General features: G+C 52.3%; 1 protein-coding gene across 2 annotated transcripts in view; it reads right to left on the bottom strand.

The window, feature by feature from the left end:
* Positions 1-18,790, bottom strand: part of PPP6R2 (protein phosphatase 6 regulatory subunit 2) — a 97,514-nt gene that overhangs the window by 66,368 nt on the left and 12,356 nt on the right. For both annotated transcript variants that reach the window (XM_071803588.1, XM_065839265.2), the window contains exon 2: positions 3,549-3,681. The gene's annotated coding sequence lies outside the window, so the exon portion shown is untranslated. The remainder of the gene's footprint in view (positions 1-3,548; positions 3,682-18,790) is intronic.

Here is an 18,790-nt window from a genome sequence, read left to right as displayed (position 1 = left end):
CTTGAGCAGCTGCGGCACCGCGGGGCCTCCCCAGCTCCCTTCCATCCAGCCTGGTGCTCCAGTCCTGACAGCCACCGATTCCCAAGGGTAATTTTAAGGTTGTTCTGTGATTTTCTTTTAATAAAAAAATCTCCTTTATTACCTCTATAAGCATAAATGACTTCAAGCTTTGCTACACAGACGGAGAGAAAAAGTATCTAGATAATTCTCTCAAACTGCAGAATTTGTAGAAGATACCTGCAAGCCCGACTGTAACGCATCAGCGGGACCGGGTGGCACCTCCACCTCTAGAACAGCTCCCAGATAACTCACTGCAGGGAATAAAGTCCCGCTTTGGTGAACCTGAAGCCTAAAGTAGGTTTTTAAGTAAACTGTTAGACAATTTCAAAAATGCACAACAAAACCCGCAGAGGGACAAGGGCGGCAGGACCCACAGCTGACCTGAACTCCCATAGGTGCGTTTTGCGTGGGCAAACAGAAAACCTCGCTTCTTTGTCGATCAGCAGCTGGTTAAAACACACAAAAATACATCAAAAGCTAAGAAAAAATACAAGAAGGCAGTAAAGAGGGTCCCAAAGAACTAGTGCTGCTCAAGGTGTAAGCGATCGCAGAAGAAAAATGAATAGCAAGGTAGAAACATTTACTAGCGACAGAAGAACTATTGCACTTAAACCTACCACAGGTGTCGGAGACAGCTGCACAACTGCTGCACCTCAATAACTGGGCAGGCGGTGAAATGCAGAGTTAACCCAGCGCTGACAACAGCAGAGTTCTAATCCTGGGAGAAAAGCCACGGACCAGCAGCGCAGAGTCCATTAACAGCAGCCTGGGGGACCTGCGGCCACCGCCGCTGCCGGACACACGGCCAGAGCTCTACGGCCAGAGCTCTGCTGCGGGCACACCGGGAACCACACATCACCAGCAGGAGTCTGAGCAGCGTCTGCATCAAACCGCCTGAATCTGTCACCTTGTCCACTGTGTCTGACTGGCAAATCTTTCCCACCAGGCCTGGGGCCACCCAAACCAGGAGCTTCATGGAACCAACGTCTGCGGTGTCCCTGGGCAGCCCCGTTCTGCACCGGTGTTGGAGCCAGAACGTCTCTCTGTTCCCAGCTCATCTGAGATGACAGAGCTGGTGAGGGGCTGGAGCACAAGTGTGATGGGAGCGGTTGAGGGACCTGGGGGGTTCAGCTGGAGAACAGGAGCTGAGGGGAGACCTTCTGATCTCTGAACTGCCTGAAAGGAGCTTGGAGCCAGGGGGGGTCAGGCTCTGCTCCCCAGGAACAAGCGCCAGGAGCAGAGGAAACGGCCTCAAGTTGCCCAGGGGAGGGTGAGGTTGGATCTGGGAACAATTTCTTCCCCAAAGGGCTGTGGGGCATTGGAACAGGCTGCCCAGGGCAGTGCTGGAGTCACCATCGCTGGAGGGCTGGACAGACGGACAGGAGGTTCTCAGGACATGGGGAAGGGACAAGGTGGGGAATGCTTGGACTCAGTGACCTGGAGGGGCTTTCCCAACCAAAATGATCCTATGATCCTGTTCTATGGTTCTCTGGGACATATCCTGCACACTCCCACCCCACGTCTCCTCCCCGTGGAGCTGTCACACACTCACTCCTCTGCCCGCCCATCCCACGCTCTGGGAACTTCTTCCCCCAAATCTGCTCAGACGATCCCAGCAAAGATCCATCTCCCTCCTCCCGCAGGGCTTGGCCTGACCCAAGCGCCACGGCCCGGACCAGCAGCCCTGCTCGGGGATGCACAGCAAGCCTGGGAGAAACGTGGCACTAACACACAAACAGAACCCACGCCGTTTGTTCGAGCTGTTTGGAAGTTATCTCAGAGCCGCTGTTCGAGGATCTCAATACAGAGCAGCAGTCAAAGAGGTAAAAGTAACGTCAAAGGTTCTTACAAGAAGGAACAAGCAAATAAACAGAAGACATGACATGGTTTGACTATCACGTGTTTGCATCTTGGGTGCTGGTCTGGTTCGCTTCTCTCTGAAAATACAGCAGAGCTCGAACAAGTACAGCTGGTCTGATGAGCTTCTCTTAACGAGACGGAGCAGAACGAGAAGCAGCCCAGCTTCTCGGGGAAGACGCATTAAACTTGACTTGATACAAGCCCACAGCTCAGAGAAACCCCAGCTGAAAGGCATGAAGGAGGTCAACAATTCACACTGTTATTTACAGCTTCCTATAAACCCAGGAATGGGGACGCCTTAGTGAGTTATCAAGCAGCCAACTCAAAACCAGGCAGAATGAGACACTAATTATGTTCTGCAGGGGAAGAATAGACCCTGGGGCACTTACTGCCATTGACGGTGATGGAGTCCCAGCCTGCGCTGGGCTCAGAACCGCTGCTGCTGCGGCACTGCCTGGGGAGCAGGTTCGGAAAGGCCCCCGGTGAGTTTTACAGCCACGGCTGTTCCAGAGCCCCTCCGGGTGACGCGGACGGCGGCAGCGCTGCCCCATGTCTGTGCTGTTCCACACACCCCAAATCACCATCAGCAGGAGCCCGAGCCAGCTGGACCTCAGGGATGACTGATTTGGCTGCGCTCCTATCGCCAACCACTGTGTTTTATTTCTATAGATCTCACTGGCATAGCTGACTACCAGCGCCTGGGTACCACGCATCTGCTCCAGTCCCTAGATGGCTTCCAGAACAATTTCAAGCAGTTTCAAACCATCAGGTGTGACGTGCAACGTAACTATGACCAGCTCCACCACCATCTCCATTTACAGCTCACCCTAAACCTGTGATTCTCTGCAATGAAACTTGGGATCTCCAGCATTCTTCTAGGATCCTCAAGAACGCCTTAATTCATAACCCATTCCCCCAGGAGACCCTGCTTTACGTGAAACCTCTTGCCTTTGCAGCATGAAAAAAGCTCCTCCCAACTGAATTACCGAGAGGGAAGTGAGCGAGCTGCCCGGCGCCAGCACCGGCGGGGCCGGCAGAGCTCCCAGCGCAGCCGGTCCACCTCCACACAGCGCCACGGCAGCGAACCCCAACGCGACCACGTGCAGTGGGAGAGGGCAGTTCCTTCTGCTTGCTTAATAGCTTTGTTGGACGCTTCCCACTCCTGGCCTTACAAAAACCAGTGAGTAACCACAGCCTGTTCACTTTCACTGCCCCGGCGACAGAACCTTGTGCGTGTCATTTCCATCTGAAACAGCCAAAGGGTTCCCAGAAGTGTCGACAGCCACCAGAAAGAAAAAGAACTTCCACTTTCTTCCCGTCCATCACACACATTCAATTAGAGCTCAAGTTTTGAGAAGCACTTCCCAGTTAAACCTGGTTTTAGGGATAACCTGACCAACATAGCATGAGTGGGCTGCAGGCTCCACACCAGCAGAGCGGAGCTTGCCAGCAACACACAACCAGCTCCGAAAGGCCCGAGCAGCACCGTCCAAGTGCCACCACACTCCTCTCACATGACTCCACGGATCTAACCCCAACAACGGCACTAGCAACCACCAGCACACAGCACAGCATGGGAAAGCACGGTGTCATCGCTGAGCGTAAAAAGGCAAGGCAGACGTGCATACCTTCAGTAGGAGTTACTTCAAATGTGAAATCTTCTCCACGGACAGAGAAACATTTGGGTTACAGTTCCTGGAATACACCCAGCTTCAGAAAATCCTCTTCATCCAGTGTGAATTCCTTCTCAAGCTTCCTATCCTGGAAAAGATGTTGAACAGTTACTGTTGACCAAAGGGAACCGAAGGCCTAAGATTTTTCCTTCTCCTAAACAACTTCCACACAACCTTTCAGCCCAAAGAAAGGTCTGAGCAAGGCTGTGGGTGACAGACGCTCTTTGCAAAGCCACCGCTGCCCCCACGCCAGCCCTGCGCCCTCCCCGGCAAACCTGGGCCTTGTCCCCAGGCTGGGACCGCACTGGGGTGAACAGCCCCTGACTCCGCTCCCCAGACCTCAGGCAAGAACACGCGCCTGTTTTCTCGACATGGCTTCAAAAGAGACCTAGAGGTTGTGAAGGAAACCCACGGGTCGTTTTCACATCTTCCAAGAACAACTGCATCACAATCCCCGTCTCAGGTTGGTCTGGGCCTGGTCCTTGTCCCCAGGCCAGAGCTCACAGCGGGTTCCCGGTGACTCCCAGGAGGGAGAACTAAGCCTGGCTTAGCCTGCTGGGCTACCCCAGGCCTGCCAGAGCCGGGTTTTACCCAAGCCTCTCTCCAAATCCAGCTATTCCTTTTGTACACTGGGCTGAGGACCAACCAGAACATAACAGCCCCTCCATGGAGCGATATCGTTCCCGCTCCATCCCGATCAAAACAGACACTCCTGTTCCAAGGCAAACACTCCGGACCTGCAGAGCCCTGCACGGCCCAGCCTCAGCACCCCGAGGAGGCAGCACAGCCTCACCCGGCCCAGCACAACCAACAAGCCCTTGTCTCATCTTGTCAGTAATTACTTATTTGGAGGTACAATATTCACCCAAACCTGATGGAATTAATTCGCATGAACAGCGCACACGATTTTACTGCACATCTTTAGGGTCTGTAAATTTGACGCCTTCCTTTTTCCCAGCATTTGTCCTGCTAAGTCTTTTAAACATTACAAACGATAAGCTGAGCATAAAGCAGCGCAGACCGAAGGTCCCAGCGGAGGCGCAGGGACCGAAGCGCTGCTCCCCCAGCCGTGGCCGCCCCGCGCGCCGTGCTCAGGACCAGCACAGCACCTGCACCCAGCGCTGCACCTGCACCCAGCGCTGCACCTGCACCCAGCGCTGCACCTGCACCCAGCGCTGCACCTGCACCCAGCGCTGCACCTGCACCCAGCACTGCACCTGCACCCAGCACTGCACCTGCACCCAGCGCTGCCGGACCCCACGCAGCCTCTGCCACCCGCAGCTTGTGTGCCACACGCTTCTCACGTTGTCTTCAATGTCTTCCATTTCTTAAACTGAAATAACTACCAGACACATTTCCAGGTAAGGGTGGCAGGACGATGGGATTTGCTGCATTCCAACACAGCTGAAAGATTGGGATAATATGGCTAATTACTTTCTTACATTATGAACACTTACTGTCGAGATTTCAGCCTCATTCTCTTCTGAGACAGGTGCTTTATTTTATCTGATAAATTATTTGAAACAAAGCACAGTAAAGTAATTCAAGTAAATAAGAGTTTATATTTTCTACCTTCTCTCCTAGTGACTGTGATTTTTTTGCTAAGCTCACTGCATGTTCACCAGCTAAACGCACAAACTTGTGTTCCAAACTTTAGCACACTTTACCCGTACAGAAGTGCAGTTCTGAAATCAAACCATGGACAGGTTTCTATGTTGCTAGAAGTCTCATTAAGAACAGGAGAAATCACCCACCTCAAAATAACCCCCAGTATCTCCAGTGATCTCCTGAAGCAGGGGAGGGAGAGTAAACCCAGCAGATCAAACATCCCTGTGCTCACGGGATTTAGAGGAAAGGTAAGCTGAGGTGGGCTATGAAATGTAAAGTACACTGCAAACACGGTGTGCCAGGGCTCCTGCGGCACGGGGCATGCACGGCTACGGCGAATCCTCCTCAAGCGCCCCGGGACGGAGCCCGCAGCATTCCCGGCTTCTACAGCAAATCATTAAGCATGTTGGCTTCAGGAAAGCAGAACCAGCCCAAGTGTCACCGGTGTCCCGGGAGCTTTGGGAAACCACATCACTCCAGAAAACCAGCGCAATGTGGGCTGGTGCTGCTGTAACCCACAGGACAACACAGCCTTCCAGCCTCGAGACAGCTTTGAACTGGGGGGAATCGGAGCTGCCCGCCTTGGCCCAGCAGCACAGTGCTGATTTGGCACTCAGATGTTTGTGCCAGGCTTGCTCCCGCTCTTCGCATCTCCAGCAAACGCATCCTGGATTAAATCTGCAGTGAAATCAGTCCCTGGTAAGGCAAGGTGCTCAAACCAATCAATAAGAACCTGATCATTCGGAATGACAATCAACAGAATTCTCTGCCGTGCCGTAAGAGTGAAGAGGTTTGTAAAACTACAGATCTGGTTTAAACGGACAACCGAGCTCTGGGCAGCTCAAACGTGCAGATGGAAACACCGGGAAGGACCAAGCCCAAATCCTCATGGGGTATGAACAGCTGACAGGGGAGAGGGGCCTGGGGTGGGATCTGGGGCTGGGAGAACTTGTTTTGTTCTTTAAACTGCGTTTTGTGCTGCACAAGGAAACGTTTTTCACGTGTGCTACACATCACTACATCACCACCTGAGGCAGGACACGGAACCACGGAGTCGTTCCTGGGACACAGGTGGTTTCAGGACAGCACAGACACGTGGGCTCTGCAAGCAGCGCCTTCGCTCCCCAAACACAAACCCAACACATCGCCCAACACATCGCCCAACACATCGCCCAACACATCGCCCAACACATCGCCCAACACATCGCCCACCTCTCATCACCACCCAGCTCTCCCACCTTTTGTGGCTTAAGCACAAGTCAACTCCAAGACCAACAGAAAGCGCTCACAATAACAGGAGTGTTTCTAGGACACAAGGGGACCGTGGTCACTTGTGGAGAACACTGAAGCTGAAACAATACTTCAGTATGCAGCAGGATTGTTTTTTCTAGCTTCAATCTCAATGTCACACAGTAAAGATCTGCGGAAATGAGTCGCTGCCTCTCACATCTCCACCACCTTTGCGGTTCGACCTGTGAGCGTGTAAGAGAACCTGGATTGCAGCACTCACCTGTTTGGGTTTGGTTTCCTTTCTTAGCCAAAATGAGCATCATAGAATCATTTTGGTTGGAAAAGCCCCTCCAGCTCATGGAGTCCACCCATAACCCAGCCTGTCCCTGCCCCATGTCCTGAGAACCTCCTGTCCGTCTGTCCAGCCCTCCAGGGATGGTGACTCCAGCACTGCCCTGGGCAGCCTGTTCCAATGCCCCACAGCCCTTTGGGGAAGAAATTGTTCCCACATCCAACCTCAACCTCCCCTGGCGCAACTTGAGGCCGTTTCCTCTGCTCCTGGCGCTTGTTCCTGGGGAGCAGAGCCCGACCCCCCTGGCTCCAAGCTCTTTCAGGCAGTTCAGAGATCAGAAGGTCTCCCTTAGCCACACGCACCATTCCTGTTCATTAACTGCTACCGGAGGAGGATTGTTTACCTGGAGATGGCATTGGGAGAGGAAAACGCTAAGAAAAATGAGAATTCCTGGACAGAACTCATCAAAAGGTCTATTTAACTCTTAAAGACACAATGTGAAATCACAAGAACCTCTCTGGCTGCCCGTCCCGCCGGCCTGGACCCAGCACAGACTCACACTCGTCCTCCCTGGTGTCCCACGGCCCCCGCAGCACTTGCTCATCGGTATAGAAAACAAAATGACACGCACGTTTTGACACTGCTACGTAAAAAGCAGCTCTTTTTAAACGATTTCAAACTCTTCCCACTGCCTTAGTTGCTTTCATATGGTTGATCAGGAACATCAAGCATGATTAACTCAATTCAACCTTTTACATCAGCTATAATGTCCCTCCAGACGTCACTGATGCAGACAGACTTTTAGTTGCCCGAACTCAGGAAAGCAGCGTTTCTCCAGGGTACCCCACTGCAGCTCAAGAGGCGAACCAAGCAACACGTGCTTTCCATAACAGCACCAGCCTCAAACAAGCCTCTGCTCAAGTTTATCTTCAGCCGCTTCCCCCTGCCTGAATGGGGCTTACAGAAGAGATCCTCCTAATGTAAGGGACAAAAAGGCCGGTACAAGGCAGGTCAGCCTTTCCATCTGTGCCTCCTGGTGCAACAGTGAGAACAGCCAGGGCTGCTGAGGACACAAGCTCGTCCTTTCATGGGGTTTAAACCTTCATGAGGTTTAAACTGCCACCACATCCAGTTCCTAAAGCTGGGCTTTTCTGAAACCATCCATTCTTTCCTACCGTTACTTCCAGCAAGATAAGGAACCACCCCGGGGAATTCGGGGATAAGGGGTGTGACAGCTGTCAGATCATCGTGGAGAACAACAAAGCACCTCATCATTGATCACCGCCAAAAGACGGGGAAAAGTCAGGATACTTTCTGCGTCTTCTCGAAAGCCATCAAGAGTTCACCCTGCACAACAGCCAAGAATTTGTCCTTAGGCCTTATTTGGAAAGTTATTCATATCCTGTTTCCCCAAAAATAAGACAGGGGCTTATATTAATTTTTGCTCCAGAACTTATTACTGTTTTTGCATGTCTAGCTGCCTGGACACGAGTTAAATTGACTTTTTGAATGAACTGTAGCTAGGGCTTATTTTTGGAGTAGGGCTTGTACTTCGAGAAACCTCCACAATCCTGAAAAATCATGCTAGGGCTTATTTTTGGGGTAGGGCTTATTTTTACGGAAACAGGGTAATATTGATACTGGAAATGAATTCCCAGGCACTAAGGGCAAGGCTGAGCACGGCGAGCACGCTAATCCCAGCCAGAACTGCAAGCTAAGGCCAGCGTCAAGTGACCAAGATCAGTACTGCAGCTACTCCAGACTAATTTTAGTCCACAAACCCTCCGGCCTGCTCCTCCGCAGGCGGGGATCACTCGCCTGACGGCTGCGCTCTGCCACCTCCTCACCACCAGGGAAAATAAAGGCAAAATATAATAAAATAAAGAAAATAAAATAAAGCCATCCACCAACTCTTCTGAGAATCAACCAAAATATGGGAAGACAAATATTCCCGCTGGCTATAGGGCTCACCCAGATGAACCAGTGCACAGCTCCTGAACTGCTGGTGTTCATCACCATCCACTGACCACTATGCACGGTGCTGCTATTTCAGAAGAGCTCCAGGGAACCCTCCTTCAACTTCCAGTGCCACTTGTTGTCGTTCTTGGAAAAGAACGTGGCTCCCTGCACATTTTCAGAGCCCCTGGAATCTTATAGAAATTACCAAAATTTAAAATAGAACACCAAAACCAAAGCTAAAACAAAAAAAAGGAAAAAACCCCCACACAAAACTGAAAAACAAACCAACAAGATTTTCTCTGAGGCCCAAAGCATCCCCTCCCCGCTGCGCGTGTCCTGCAGCAAAGCTGGGGTCTGGTTAAGGACTGAGTGCCACCCGTGGAACCCGGGTGAGGGTTTGGAAGGGGACGGGCCGAGGCCATCACCTCCTGCATTCCCATCTCCACCCCGGTCACACAGAGCCCTGGTGTCCCGCGCAGAGATTTGGGTTCGTTTCCATGCTTCCCACCGAGAGCAAAGCTGCAATGTCAGTGCCACCAAGCCCTTAGGAAAACCGGCACTTGTGGGAGTGTTTCTGCAGCACCAGACCGATCTCAGCTATTTCACCAGAGCCCTGGAGTCACACAAAATGTACTAAATACCATTTAAAGGCCAGCAACTAGTTAACCTTAGATGAACATTTTAATATTATTGTCCTTTTCTGACAACAACGGAAGAATTGCTCTCAATAATCTGTGTGGGCCCCTACCCTCTCGTTTCCAGAGCCTATAACATATTTGGCTTTTCCTGCTTTCCCTGGCGCTCATTTCCCAGCCCGAGTGCCGGAGCAGGAGGCTCCTCCGCACCCAGCGCCGGGCTCTGCGGCTCAGCCCTCGGACTCCACACACACTAACAGCAAATTCCAGTTCGGATCACATCCTTCATCGATCCAGGTTCAGAGTGACCACACATTTCTTTTCCTCTCCACCTGGACGTCTGCAAAATGATACACAAACCGTGAGGCACATGAAATGATCCTGGTAATTAGAGAAGTAACCGAGAGCGGTTGCTATTTTAGACCTTTGGCCGAGCACCGTGAAGGCCTCGCAGAGGCTGACCCGTCCACAAAAGCAGCGTGGCACCAAATCTTTTCTAAACTATTAATTAAGTACAACCTGGGATGCACGTGAAGGCCCAGTGGGTTTTTGAGTCAGACGATACAGCCGTCAGAAGGGCCCGTCCGCAAGGTCAGGCCTAACCAGCAACTAAACACAAGCCCAAGGTTATCTAGTGTGGTGATGTATGGCAATTGTGGCGGAGCAGGAGTCGAGGACCATGTTTAATTGTCCAATGTGCTGGCCGGACAGAAGCCGGAGCCCACGGTGAGTCACCTGCAGCACCCAAACCAACATCCTGCTTTTAATTACCCACCATTAATAACAGCACAAGGGTCGCAGAAAGCCAGAGATTCAGCAGGCGGGGGACAGCGGCATTTCAACCCCTTTTCTCCTGCTGCCGATGGACAGGAGCTCCAATCCGCTCCAATATCAGCCATCTGAAGAGCCTGCCAAGCCCTCGGTAACTGAACAAGCTGAGGAAGCTGCCAGTTGAATCCACACCACCACACCACCACCTTACGAGAATTCACATTTGCAGTACTTTCATCACCAAGATCTTCCCAAGAAATTTCACAACTTGCGTTACCAAGATTTTTTGACTGCACAAGTCGCTGAAAAAGGGCTCAACTTTCCAGCAGAGCGAAGCAAACGCTCTCCAAAAGTCAGAGTGGACCTGGTGTCTCGAGTGATCCCACCACGGTCTGTAGACGCATCCCAGATCCGTGAATCTGGGTGAATGGAGCCTAACGCCACCATCCTGACCCGTTCCTCATCCAAACCCGCACAGAAGGCCCTGGAGAACCACCCTCGGCAGGCAGATTAAACTCATTCTAGTGAAAAAAGCCTTACGTTTTTAGTTTTCATATATAAAATCCACAGTGAATTGAAAAATTAACCCTTGCTCCAATTCTGCAAGGCTAAAAGCCCGGCTGGCTGGACCTGTCAGGCCTGGTGTGACACACACACGGAACTGCCAGCGACCGCACAACGCCTTCACAGGGAAACCATCAAAGTCACCTGGAGACCAAGGCCTGCAACGTATATTTCTAGAAGACACATAAATATATAGAAATAGCACCTAGAACTTATCATGCTCCCGGCTCAAGGCACAAAAAGAAGTGATTTCAACCCAAGCACACAGTTATATGAAAACGTGGCGCCCTGGGCAGTGCAGAGGTGATCCTGACAAAACCCAGAAACTGTGAGGTTCCTGTACACCAGCCCGTTTTCTTTCCAGCACCATCTCCCAGGCCTCTCCCCGTTCCAGGCCCTGCTGCCCGCAGCCATCAGGCGCCTCTGTTTTCATCTCCCCATCATTTGCAAAACAACCAGAGTTGTCAGCGGCCTCCATCTCTTTGCTCAATGGCACGAGCGCTGCCCTACGTTTGTCACAGCGCGAGGAAAAGGGCACATGAGAAATCATCTAATCCTGTACCAGTGAGTTGCCCCAACTTCAGATTTGCTTCTGAATGACAGCTCTCCAGCAGCTCGAGCCGGCCTCCGAACTCACACCGGAACGCCTCCTCCCCTAGAGCAGCATCCCCGCTCAACTAAGCCCTTGCCGTGGGCAAGAAAAACCCAGCGAGGCAGCAAACAGCCCAGGCTGGGGCTGCTGTGACCAGTTCAGCGCCCAGGACCTCACCAAGGGTTCACAGAAAAAAGCCGTGCCAGAAAGGTACAAACCACTGTGGAACCACGTTAAGTCTGATCAAATCCATGGGTGCCAAATGGTAGGCATGTCAATTTTCTATGCTTGCCCACAACCTGAACATCGTAATTCAGCACTGAATTCATAGGGAGCACCCAAATAGCTGTGAACACTGCTCGACTTAACCTTCCCGGTCTGGAAAGACTCAGGGTTGGGCTTACAGAACGCATGGCCTGTGCCTCCTTAAGCCAGGTCTTGCACCAGTTCAGGGCGCTCGCCCCATGGCTACACCCAGAGCTTGGGAGATACCGTCAACATCCAAGATTCTCCGCTCTTCCCCAGAAGCGCATTTACAGGACACGGTGTATACTAATCCAGTATAACCTGGAAGCACAGGAGACGAGCCACAGTGACGAGGGACGAGCTCGGCCTGGAAAGGCGCTCCCAGGCAGGTCCCCAATGAGCTGGGGACAGCGTCCCCTCCAAAGGATGTCAAACACTCCAAGCAAAAAACCCCACACCATGCTGTTCACACTTCTAAAACACCACCCCTGTTCTTGCTTGGGTTTATTTCTAACAGGAAGATGCAAGAATGTCTTATTTATTTCTATATAAGCATTTTAGGATGCCACCTGATGAGTGATACATGCACAGTACCAAAATTACAAAAATCCCACAAAGAATACGCACAGAAATCATGCTGCAAACAGAAGAAAGAGCAGACACACATGCTCTTTCCAGAGGTCCTGTGTTTAGGGTGTGTGAGCTGTGCACGGGGCGAGAGCAGCGCTGCTCTGAGCCCTGTGACCGCCAGCCAGCCCTGACCTGCACCACCACCCATCACATCCACCCGTCTGGCTGAAAAGCAGCTTCCCGGCGCTGCAGATGGCTCCTCGCATGCCGCCTGCCCTGAAATTCAACTTGCATAACCAGAGCTCCAAGGCCATTTATTTCTGTACTCGCAAAGCAAAAATTCTGCGGAGTAAATGCAAAAAGCACCTGATTCGAACCCTCCGGGGAGGCTCTGGCAGCGCCGTGCTGACAAGAGCGCAGCCCCAGGCCGCGGGCCATGGGAACCCGGCAGAGAAAACCCAAAAAACAGATTAAAAAATAAACAGGAACACTGTGAAGTTGTTTGGTACCTATTAAGAGAGTTACTGGTCAACCAGCCAGAAGAAATGCGCCTAGCGGACTCCGACAGCAACACGTTTGCACCACCACCAGGGCTCCATGTCTCCTGGGCAGTGTTCCACGGGAGCCCGGCTTGCCAGAGGAATCGGCAGTAAGGAAATTCACCAACTAAAAAGATGCTTGAGCTCATTTTTCCTTCATCCCAGGCTTTTATGATGGGTTATTTTAAAGACCCATTCTCCGTTTCAAAAGATCACTGCATGAGCATCACCCACACCCCGCGCAGCAGCTCTGAGGAACAGAAACTGCCCGGTGACCACAAAGCCTCCTAAAGAAAATCTTCATAGTCCCCAAACGGGCATTTCAGGTGAAGGGGGGGAGGACAAGGGGACACAGGGATGGGGGCAGGTCCCATTCTGTCTGCAACTCAAACCGAGCCTGTGCCGCAGTAGCAGGTAAAGCTTTGCCGAGCTCCTCCAGCATCTCCTGAAGACACCAAGTTTGGGGGGAAGTGGGACATTTTCCCTTGAGCACTCACAGCTGCCTTCAAGCCTCTTCTCCACTCTTCTCCAGTAGTATTTAAACCGTGTTCTGCTGCTGGAAGCAAGTTCTGTTTATGAAGTTCTGTAACACCTCTGAGGACAGTTTGGAAGCGCATCCAGGGGCTGTGGCAGCAGCCGGAGCAGCGTCCCCACCACCCCACACTGAGCCAGGGCCGCCCCACGCCGAACCCGGCCTTAGGAAGGTTGAGAAAGGTGCCCAGCCCAAGCCAACACCACAAAACATCCCCCACCACCTCAGGACAGCCCTGACAGAGACGCCAGCACCACCACAGCTATTTGTAGATGCAAAAGCATCCACCACCAACCCAAGACAAATGGCACGTCCATTAGAAGAGGCTGCTGGGTGAAGGGTTTGTCCTGCTTATTCCCATTTTCAACACTCTCCTGTTCTTCACCTTCCCTCTGACCGTCAGGTGGGGCATGTTCAGACAGAAAACACCGCTCCCCATTCTCTGGGAAGAGTATTCCCCATCTGAGGCAGCTTTAAAAGAAAATCAGCAAGCATGTGGATTATCATAGAACCAGGTGTTCCCCAGCTGGTGAGGGGCTGGAGCACAAGTGTGATGGGAGCGGCTGAGGGACCTGGGGGTTCAGCTGGAGAACAGGAGCTGAGGGGAGACCTTCTGATCTCTGAACTGCCTGAAAGGAGCTTGGAGCCAGGGGGGTCGGGCTCTGCTCCCCAGGAACAAGCGCCAGGAGCAGAGGAAACGGCCTCAAGTTGCGCCAGGGGAGGTTGAGGTTGGATGTGGGAACAATTTCTTCCCCAAAGGGCTGTGGGGCATTGGAACAGGCTGCCCAGGGCAGTGCTGGAGTCACCATCCCTGGAGGGCTGGACAGACGGACAGGAGGTTCTCAGGACATGGGGCAGTGCCGGGGTGAGTTATGGCTGGACTCGGTGATCTGGAGGGGCTTTTCCAACCAAAATGATTCTGTGATTCCGTGACCTGCTGACAACACGGTACAGCCAGAGGCTGCTGGTCCCTTCTGCAGCAAGGGAACAGTGCTGGCTCCCTGTCCCCACCGAGACTCCAAGGTCCTTCTCTGCAGAGCTGCTCCCAGCCGCTCAGCCCCTGCCAGGGTTATCCCTCCCGGACAGCGGCAGCATCTCCGCTTCCTGAACCTCACGAGCCTGGGCCCCTTCTGAGCCCGCTGAGCTCCCTCCGCACGGCGGCACAGGTCTGTCCAGCACCGCTCCCCGCGTGTCACACAGTGCGCCCCCAGCGCGCTTCACTCCACGCTGACAGAAGACACGCTGTTATTTGCCAAGGTCAGCGCGCAGCATTCGAAAGGAGAGAAGCTTTTGAAGACGCGAGTCCTTCACAACTGCAGTCTGCACTGGGGGTGACCAGAACAGCGTTACGTGTTCAAGAGCAGAAACAAGGCAAGACTTGTTAGTGAACCTGCTCAAAACAACGGGAAAACATACTCCAGACACACTAACAACCTGTTTGAAACAATTCTCTCTCCAGCTCCCACCAGCCACCAGCTGCTGTGTTTGAAGGGAGTTTAGCCTGCTCAGACTGATGGAAATCCTGAGGATGGTTTAACCTGCACTGCACAGAGCATGGATCAGACATTAGTATCACCTGAACATATCTTAACACTTCAAGTTCTCTCCTGAACTACACGTCAGCACCTCCTGAATGTATTTTAACACCTCAAGTTCTCTCTTGTTGCTAAGGCCCTGCACACCAACAGCACTCAACTATTTCTTTTCTCCTGCTGTTGCACACCTCACTTTGGTTTCTCGAGGATTTAACTGCTGTGATCTGTGAAAAGACAAGTGCAATCCAGACTACCTGTGTTACAGCATTCTGCGTTACACTACCTCCAGCCTTTGGGTACCGAAGCATCGATGCTGTGCTGCTGCTCCGCACATCCCCGGTGGACCCCTTCAAACCCCACCAGTCACCTGTCCCCATTATCACCTTACTGGGTATTCCTTAGAATCATCGAATCACAGATGGTTTATGTTGAAGGGACCGTCCCAGCTCCCCCAGCCCCTCTGCCATGACAGGGACATCTTCAGCAGCTCAGGTTGCTCAGAGCCCCATCCAGCCTGGCCTGGGATGTCTCCAGGGATGGTTCAGCCACCACCTCTCTGGGAACCTGGGCCAGGCTCTCACCACCCTCAGGGCAACAATTTCTTCTTCATGTCTGGCCTGAATCTCCCTCCTTTAGTTTAAACCATCACCCCTTGTCCTGTCACAACAGGCCCTGCTCACAAGTCTGGCCCCATCTTTCTTATGGGTCTTCTCCAGGCTGACCAACCTGTCACCTCTACCTGCCTCTGCAGTTCATCACAACCGATCCCTCCAGCCCCATCACCATCCTGCCCTCACCCCCCAGCCCGGTGACCCCATCACTGCCCACTGACCTTCTCCCACCACGGGGCACAGCCCGAAATCCCCGGTGGAGCCGGCGGTGCCAGGACACGGTCCTGTGCCTGCTGCTGCACAGCCAGCAGGTGCCTACGCCCCATCCGGTCTTCTCTGGGTTCAAACGCTCAGAGCCTCTGTTTCTGTCTAATGGGAAGGGAACCAGGAGCTACTCGATTTCCAGAGCTCACTCTCAACCTCCTCAGGATTCTGCTTCGGATTCTTTAGGAATACACTCTCAGTGCTTGTTTCCACCACAAAACAACAATGATAAAAAAAATTTCCCTCATTCATCTTGTAAGACGGCCAAGATGAACTCAAAGATCTCTAGTGATTCCTTTTGCATTCACACCATGCTCAAAGAAAGGTGAAATAACCCCAAAGGAGACAAGGAAAAGCTTGATAAACCCTATAGCTCAAGAAGAGAGATTTCTTTTCAGATCATTATGAAATTATATTTGCAGTTCTCCAGACAAACTACGGCAGCACTGGGGATCTCCTGGTGTATTAAGGAGCACTGGGGCTGCTGAAGCCACCACTCCACGCAGCAGCCACACTGCTGGGGCAGCCCACGAGCCGCGAGAGGGCAAAATGAAACCAGGTAGGGAACACAGAGCACCTCTTCACCCACCTCATCTGTCATCTGGAAGCACTAAGGCTTTATTAATACACACAGCTCCAAATTCAAGTTGGTATCATGTCTGCCCTTGGTAGCCACGCAGCCTTCGACAGTAACAGAAAATCCAACCTTATTATGGAGAAGTCTGTCACCTGAAAGAACGTTCTCCTCTTTAGAATCCTATTGCAGCCAGGCTCTGAAAGCCAAGCCTTGGCGGGTCTTCCATCAGTCCCTCCCTGTGCGCAGGAGTGTCCCACCAACAGAACCAGGTCACGTCACCCCACCACCAACAGAACCAGGTCACGTCACCCCACCACCAACAGAACCAGGTCACGTCACCCCACCACCAACAGAACCAGGTCACGTCACCCCACCACCAACAGAACCAGGTCACGTCAACCCACCACCAACAGAACCAGGTCACGTCACCCCACCACCAACAGAACCAGGTCACATCACCCCACCACCAACAGAACCAGGTCCCACCAACAGAACCAGGTCCCACCAACAGAACCAGGTCCCACCAACAGAACCAGGTCCCACCAACAGAACCAGGTCCCACCAACAGAACCAGGTCCCACCAACAGAACCAGGTCCCAGCACCCCACCGCCAACAAAACCAGGTCCCACCACCCCACCGCCAACAGAACCAGGTCCCACCAACAGAACCAGGTCCCACCAACCCCCCACCAACAGAACCAGGTCCCACCACCAACAGAACCAGGTCCCACCAACCCACCGTCAACAGAACCAGGTCCCACCACCAACAGAACCCCGATGTTCGGGAGTTCTCTGACAGCTTCACACGCTTTCACAAGCGACATTCACACGACAGGCCTTATTTTCAGTGTGGTCTGCTGCAAGCACCACAGCCCAAAGAACACAAGTAAAACAGCAAGATACAAACCTGTCTTCCACAGGCATCCAGAGCCTTCATCTCCAAATGAGATGTAGGCAAATCTGTTCCTGCCTTAGTGCCACACTGAAACTGGAGCTTAAAACTGCAACGAAGGACTAAGTGCAAAGCCATGAGAAAAACAGAAATCAAGGTCTGGGCTACAGACTGCAAAATAATTAACAGTTTAGCAACACTAAAGCCAAGGGACGTTATCTATCAAGGATTCTCTATGCAGCTCTGCAAGAGACATCACTGCAGTTCCAGGACATCTTTAGAAGTTGCAGGACATGAATAAAACAACTACATAACATCGTTATTTTATATAAATATATTCTCATTAATGACTATTCTCTTAGTTCCCATTTGCCTGTTTCATTTTCCTAAGCCCTGAACAAGGGCAGAGCGGGACAGAGCAGAGCCCTGGGACGCGGGTCCCAGCAGCTGCCCGCACCCCCGCTTCACACCCCCACTGGACACCCAACTTCCTATCCCATCTCAGCAACCTCTGCCCAGCTCCCACTCCACACGGACACTTCAAAGTCTCAAGAACATAAACACAGAACTGAATTACAGCCTTTATTCCCTCCTCCAACCCAGCATACAAAATTATAAGTTGTCTCTATTGTACTCAGCTGGCTTTGTAGTTCGCTATTATCGTAGTATTGGGATAATTTACACACTTAAAAGAAAACCTGTGAAAACTAATATCTTATACCATGCTTCAGTCTTACTAAAAGAAAAAAGAACTTAGTTTATCATTATTTTATTACTGCATCTTCCTACCAGCCTCATTGTCTCATGACATCCAGAGCTGACTGGTCAACCAGTCAGAACCTTCCGTGTTGTACAGGTGCATCACTATAAAAAAAAAATCCAAACAAGATAAAGAGAAGATTTTGCCTACAGGCCACTGTTAGAGCCAGCAAAGCTTCGTCTGCCCGGCAGAATGGGTCACCAGAGGCTTCTGGAGGGGAACGGGCTCCATCCAGCGCGAGCACCTCAAGCCCCAGCTGCGGGTCCAGGGAAAGGACGGGCCAGAGTGTAATCCTGCCCGACAGCCAAGCACCACCAACAGCCACATCTAACAACGGCAATGTGTCACACTACAGCAACCTGGGGTCCCAAGCCCATGGTACTAAATAGGCAGAGGTCACAATACAATTTATTAATGGTGTTCTTGGGAAAGAATTTTAATCATCAAATCACAGCTGGTTTGGGTTGAAGGGACCTTCCCAGCTCCCCCAGTCCCTCCTGCCATGACAGGGACATCTTCAGCAGCTCAGGTTGCTCAGAGCCCTGTCCAGCCTGGCCTGGGATGTCTCCAGGGATGGTTCATCCACCACCTCTCTGGGAACCTGGGTCAGGCTCTCACCACCCTCAGGGCAACAATTCATTCCCTGTATCTGATCAAAATCTCCCTCCTTTAGTTTCAAACCACCAGCCCCATCCTATCGCACCAGGCCCTGCTGAAATGACGCTGGTCTGGGACGCGTCCCCTGCCACGCAGGATGAGGCTGTGGGCACGTCCCCGGCTCTGGTAGGAGCAAAGGCGGCTCTGCTGCTGTTACATGGGGCTCCCCTGCCCCCAGCAGTGCCAGGACCCCCAGGATGAGCCTGTGGTGCAGCAATTCCCCGGCCAACCAAAGACCCAGCGGGGCTGGACATGAGGTTCGTCCTCTCCCCATCCCCTCTCAGGGCCACTTCTTCTCCATCAGAGCTTCCCAGCCCTCCTCGTCTCCTCCTGGAAATGCCCGGTGGCTCCAGGTCCCCCATG

This window comes from Patagioenas fasciata, chromosome 1 (genome assembly GCF_037038585.1).
Source record: "Patagioenas fasciata isolate bPatFas1 chromosome 1, bPatFas1.hap1, whole genome shotgun sequence".
Taxonomy (NCBI): domain Eukaryota; kingdom Metazoa; phylum Chordata; class Aves; order Columbiformes; family Columbidae; genus Patagioenas; species Patagioenas fasciata.
The sequence above is the reverse complement of the archived record's forward strand: the minus strand, read 5'-3'. Positions and strand labels throughout refer to the sequence as shown.